Here is a 6,000-nt window from a genome sequence, read left to right as displayed (position 1 = left end):
CAACGTTCCAGCGAAATGCCTTTGTGTGTGCAGGTTTTTTCAGTACTTGCTAAAAATAGCATCTGGGTTTGATCGTGTTCCAGAAATAGACCAAGGGCTGTACTGGGATAAAAAGCCAGCAAGGGTGGAAGAAAACCTGGACACCACCGCATTCCTCCCCCCTCCTATGTCTGGAAATTAATTGTTGGATTTTTCCTTTCCTCTCTTCTTTCTTTATCCACCCCACCCCCACCCCATGTTTCTTTCTCTCTCTTAAGGAGTTCCCGTTTGGGTAAGTAATATTATTTCGTGTGCATGCAGTAGACTGTAAGTACAAGCTGATGCTTACTTTGTGCATGCTCGGGATGCATTCTTGGCTGCCTTTTTGCCCTTTTGTAAGTGGGAGAATGAGACTGAGTAGGGGTTGAGGGTGTAGCGCTGTCTGTGTGTGTGTATGTATGTATGTATGTATGTATGAATTGGGGGCTGCATGCAAAAAAACCAAGAAGGAATTCTTGCAGAGTTGGGAATCACCCTGACAAATTTCAATCAATAGCAGCTGCAACGCGCTCTCTCGTTAAGGGTCGGCGCTGTTGAGCTGGGATCTCTCTACTGCCCTCTCCCCCTTCCTATTTTCTCCGTTTTAAAGGGTGGCGAGACACAATTTAATGGGCCATTTCGATGCGAGATTAATGAAAACTGTGGACTATAGACCAGAATTGCATGGGGTAAAGGTAATAAAGAGAGGGGGGCGATCCCCATTCCGCTGACAAACCCCTCTGCTTGCTTGGGTTGGGGAATCCGCACCTAGACTACTCCAGACTAGTCCTGACTGATCAGGCCCATGGTAGCTGTCCACGAATATAGGTGCTGAAAATTCCTTGGTCCACAGCAAGTTCAGTTCTGAGCGCCAGGGGGCAGGATTGGCTCCAGCAGAAGCTAGCCCCGCCCTGGATGCAAAACAGGATCCGGAATGGAGGGGGTTAAGGATGTTCAAAGGGGATAGTCGTGACTTCGGTGAGAGCTTTGGGAAAAGGAGGGGTGAGTGGGAAGGAAAGGGAAAAAAATTAAAGGAGAGGGAGCGAAGTGTTCAAGGATGAGCTAAGGCCGGGCGCTCCGGGAACCCAAGACCAGAGTCGGAGGCTCACCATTTCTTCCTGCAGAGGCTGGCCACTGGGTTTCCAGTCTCAGGCTCCAACACCTTCCCGCCAGTGGATTTGAAATATTTCTCACTGATGATGATGATTCTCCAAATAAGAGGCTATAGGTTGCTTTATTTCGACCCAGTTCCCCTCCCACGTCGTGTCCTCTCACACACCCACATCCTGCAATTCCTGGGAGGGCTGTAAGGGTGTGTGTTAGGTCCTTTACTATTCCCAAGTCCGCATCCTAGTTACAGGATCTCTAAATCACTTACTGAAATAGGAGCATTACAAGCCAGAGGACGGGAGTTGCTGGCACTACGCACAGAGAATCCAAGCTAAGCCTCTAAGGCAGTGTTGCAAACCACTTACAGGAGAAATTAGGGAGGATTGTTCTCAAGGTTGACAAATGTTACTGGTGAGACCACCAGCTCTCTAGGGGTGAGTTTAAATGAGATTCATTACAGTCAGCTCTATATACTTTGGCAGAACCTGTAGCCAAACAGGTGAGGAAAAAGAAATGTTATTGGGGTGGAGGTGGGAGGGAATCACACCCACACAAAGACATTCATACTGATTAACTCTTTGGGTAATGGTGCATCCTCAAATTGACCTACAAGAGTGGGCTGTAGACGGGGTGGGGGAGGGTGGAGGTGTGTGGGGGGTCTCCGAATGAAACACTTGTAGTCCACAACAAGATGTGCATGCAGGAATATCAATGCGCTTATCTGTGAGGAGGGGGCACAGGACAGAAAGGGGACAGTGGCCGTCTACCTGCAACAGCCCTGCCTTGGGACCTAGCCTTTGTGCAGGGCAACTGGACTGCAGCCCCTGGAGGAAAAGATGGTGAGTCAAGTTAATTTTAGCTCCTAAGCCATAGCTTTCTGGGCAGGTTTCCTCACTGAGGCTGAGGCTTCAACTCCTAATAGTAACAAGGGCTGCCACTGAGGTGCAGAATAGCCAAATAACGCTGCAACCCTCACGGTCTTGACAACCCAGACTAAAGCAAAGCTGCTGCTAACAGTCTTTTGGTCCACCCCTAAGCCTCCTGTCATTCAAAGGGTAGATACTAGTTCCCTTTCCTAAGCCTCGCCCCTCTCAGTCCCACAAGTTGCCTGTGTTTACAAATTCTGCCTCATTTGCAAAGGAAATTGCAGGGTGGGACAGGGGCAATAAAGCACCTGCAACACGTGCAGGAGTGGTTGGTGGGGTTTCCACGAGTCATGAAGTGGGGGGGGGGGGCGGACATCCCATGTCCTTATGTCCCTCAAGCCCTCTGTCCCTTGACCTTCACTGCCTGGCACAATGCACAAGTTTATCCCCCAAACTGGATCTTATTAAATAATTCAATGGTAGCGGTGCAATTTTGGTTGGAACCAGCACGGATTCCCAAGTCGTGACTGCAAAAAGTGAGTAATGCGCGCTGGCTGCGTCATGGCTCTAGTCACAGTTCATTCCGAACTGAGAAGGAATCGTGACTTCGCCTGGAGACGTCCCCTATATGGAAGGGGGGGGGCAAGCCAGGGGCGAACGGGGGTGGGGGGGAAAGACCTATCCAATGAAAACCTCTGCCAGAGGGTGTTGCATTTGAACTCCACTGCACGCTGTGCCGCTATCCCCTCTCTGCCCGCTGCACCCCCCTCCCAGCCAGCGCTCTCTCTGCTGCGCTGGCTTACCTCGCCCGCTCCCCAACGAGTTCTCAACAAGTTGGAGGGAGGCAGGAGCGCAGGGGTTAAGCTCGGGAAGCTGCAATTACCAAGATCGTGACCCTCCCACACAGTACAGTAACTTATATACTTACCTGGAAGAGCCCGCTTTGCCGCTGGGCAAACAACCATGGGGAGGGGGGAAGCAGGAGGGGAGCGGGCTGACCAGAGAGGGCTGTTTCCAGACGGCTGAAGCGCACGCCGAACCAGTGCATTCCCAAGACCCCCGGACTCAGGTAAGGGGAAAGGATTTGGAGCGCCTGCGCCTCGTGGTCGGTAGGCTCAATGGTCGACCGAGCAGAACTTTTTCCCCCAATTGCCCCGCGCCACGCCAGCGGCAGACACAGACCGTGGAGCCCCCTCTGGCGCTGCGCGCAGACGCCGGGAGGGTGTGTGCTTGCGTCTTTCAGCAACTGAGCCAAGCAGAGGGGATGCAGTGGGAGGGTGGGTGGGTCACAGAGCAGTAGGAGGGTGATGGATGGGCGGAGGGGGTGGGCCAACGAGAACTTGGGAGACTGAGACTCCAGTCCAGAGATGAATTCTGTGGCTATGATGGGCCGAGTGTGTGTGTGTGTGTGTGTGTGTGTGTGTGTGTGTGTGTGTGTGTGTGTGTGTGTGTGTGTGTGTGTGCCTGCCTGTACCTCAATTCCCGGGTGGCAAAAAAAAAAAAAAAAAAAAGCAACTTTTACCCCAAGTTCTTACAATGTCTGTGGTCACCACCCCAACTTAGGTTTTTCCCACTGGGAGACTATAGCGCCAGGGATGGAGACAGACCTTTGTTTCATCACACCCTTTGGCATGCCTGAGGCTAGGCAAGAGGGCCCTGGGAGTTGGGTGGCCATGCACAGTAAAGAGAGTATCCCCTTAAAGTTTGGCTAGATAGAATGGAGGAGGGGCCTAGAGGGAAGGAGGAAAGGAGTAGGGGAAGAAGAGAGACCTTGCCCCCTCCTTCCTCTCCAGCCTCCCTTACCCTCCCTCCTGCAGATGCTGGACTCTCCTGTCACTGTTAGTAAATGCTCAGCTCACCCCTTCTTGTTTCCCCAATATTTTGGAGAAGGGGGTGGGGGTGCAGCCAGGAAAGGGCACCCGAGGCAAATGGGCCATTAGACACCATAATCTGGACGGATGGGGACGGGGGCTGTCGTGCGGAGGGAAGAACTTCACCCTTCTTAGTGAACGTTCAGAACTTTTGGGGGGCAGAGTGGGGTAGGGGGACTCGAGAAAATCTAATTTTCTAGAAATAGGCCAACTAGAATGGGATTTGAGCTTATTCCATGCTCATCTTTGCCAGTCATATTCCGTCTGGTTCTTCTGGCTTAGGTCCCGATGGAAGAGGTCGCTCTCTTGATTCCCTCTTTCCCAATATACACTGCCACCCCCTCACCTGGGCTCGAATGGGAGGGAGACATGGACAGCTTTTGCAACAACAATATTTTAATGTGTTCTAGTCTAGGTTTTGTTGAATAATTAGAAATGGAAATATTTTTCTCCCTCCCCCTTCTGGAAAAAAAAAAAAAGAAAAAGAAAGAAATGTGAGCTCTCTTCTGATTGGTGGGTGACGATTTTAGTCCACACCAATGAGCTGGCGGCCTTGTCTGTATTTATTTAGTGCTCTGGGGGAGTTTTTCTCTTTACGCAGCGCCTGTAGTCACGGCTGGAACCTCTGCTGGGGGACTAGGAAGGATAGGAGGGGATTCGGGGGAAATCTGGACTATACCTGTTCAGAGATCCACGACCTTGCAGCCAGGGCTGGCAGAACCTTGACGTGGGAATTGGGTGATAGACTAGATAGGGTCGGAGGCTCAGGGTGCTAGGGCGAGAGAGATGGAGGTTGGGCTGTGAGATCGGGGTCCCTTTCCGAGCTACCCTTCTCGCCCTCCACTACCCCTTTGAGGTTGTGCGGGGCTGAGTCGGGGGATCTCGGACTGTCTGGTGAGAGAGGGAGGGATGGGTCTGGGGACGCGAGGAGGGGAGCGCCGCGCGCGGGGTGGGGAGGCTGAGCGGCGGTGGAGCGCGCCGGGGAGATGCAGCCTCCTCGGCTTCGGGGTTCGGAGACATGCTGGGCTGAAGGCGGCGGCGGCGGCGGCGGACCGAAGAAGCGGGTAGACTGCCCTTCGCGAATCTTTTTGCGGTCTGGGCTTGCTGTACATAACTCAATAGCCGGAAGCCCTTACCCCAAAAAGCATTCGCGGAGGGCGCGCTCGGCGACGTGACTGCAGCTACCAGCGACCGCCGAAGCCGGCACCGAAGCGGTTCCATTTGAGACTTACCCAGTCTTTCTCCCCGTTTTCCACGGACGAGTCTGCTCTTTCCTTCATGTCATTTCCGCGCTCGGCGAGACATTGATTCCTCGCTTTACCGCGGCGTGTCCCCCGCCCCCAACTTTTTAATCGACTTTGTATCACAGGGGGAATTGGAGCGGGTGGCGTGCGTGTGTTTTCGAAGAAGTGAGAAGAAGCTAAAATGTAATAAAAGTTTACAGAAGTTGTGTCGTTCCCCCACACCCCACATCCCAAATATTTCCACTCACACAATAAAAAGGGGGAGGAGGTCATGGTCGTAGGCCCAAGTCAGTACCTGGAATAGGAATCAGTTTAGGAAATTTTACGGTCTTTTTTTTTTTTTTTTTAACCCTAAAGATTGTAGTCTGCAATATGGGGGAAGGGAAGCCCTTGAGGGAGGGGCGGTAGGCCCTAAACATCCTCGGTTAGGACGCCCGGAGTCTGGAGGAGGTGAGTGGAACCTCCGTGAATCCAGTAGCTCCGAAAAAGAGGGGGAAACCACCCAGGCACCGCCCGCTCCCCGGAGCCTTCCTCCTGAACCTGGTTCCAACCTAATTTCAGGCGTGTTGCAGGCTCTAGTACCCACCCATCTCCTCTTTTTGAAAACTAAGTAGCACAGGGGAGGATAAAACCCGAAGGAAACTAGAGAAACCCCCGCGGGGAAAGAGCTTCTGAGAGCTGTCGTGGTATAGCTGTGGCGGCAGCAGCAGCCCCAAGCTGGCCTCTCGAGGCGCCTGGACCTGGGGAGGGAGGCAAGCTGCAGAGGGGAGAGCCCGTGGGCTCTCCTCCTCCCCCTCCAGTCTTTGCAGTCGTGACCACTTCGGTTACAAGTGGCACAAATCAGGCCTTCAACACGTTTTGTGCCCCGTGCCCTTCGCTAGCTAGGAACAC

General features: G+C 53.0%; 1 long non-coding RNA gene across 1 annotated transcript; it reads right to left on the bottom strand.

Annotated features, from left to right (window-relative positions):
* Positions 1 to 250: 250 nt before the first annotated feature.
* LOC127187923 (uncharacterized) lies at positions 251 to 3,053 on the bottom strand. The gene is made up of 3 exons (XR_007830513.1): positions 2,923 to 3,053; positions 1,128 to 1,313; positions 251 to 929 (listed from the first exon to the last, which is right to left on the bottom strand). It is a non-coding gene; the product is annotated as an uncharacterized LOC127187923 (long non-coding RNA).
* Positions 3,054 to 6,000: the final 2,947 nt, after the last annotated feature.

Source organism: Acomys russatus, chromosome 4 (genome assembly GCF_903995435.1).
Source record: "Acomys russatus chromosome 4, mAcoRus1.1, whole genome shotgun sequence".
Taxonomy (NCBI): domain Eukaryota; kingdom Metazoa; phylum Chordata; class Mammalia; order Rodentia; family Muridae; genus Acomys; species Acomys russatus.
The sequence above is the reverse complement of the archived record's forward strand: the minus strand, read 5'-3'. Positions and strand labels throughout refer to the sequence as shown.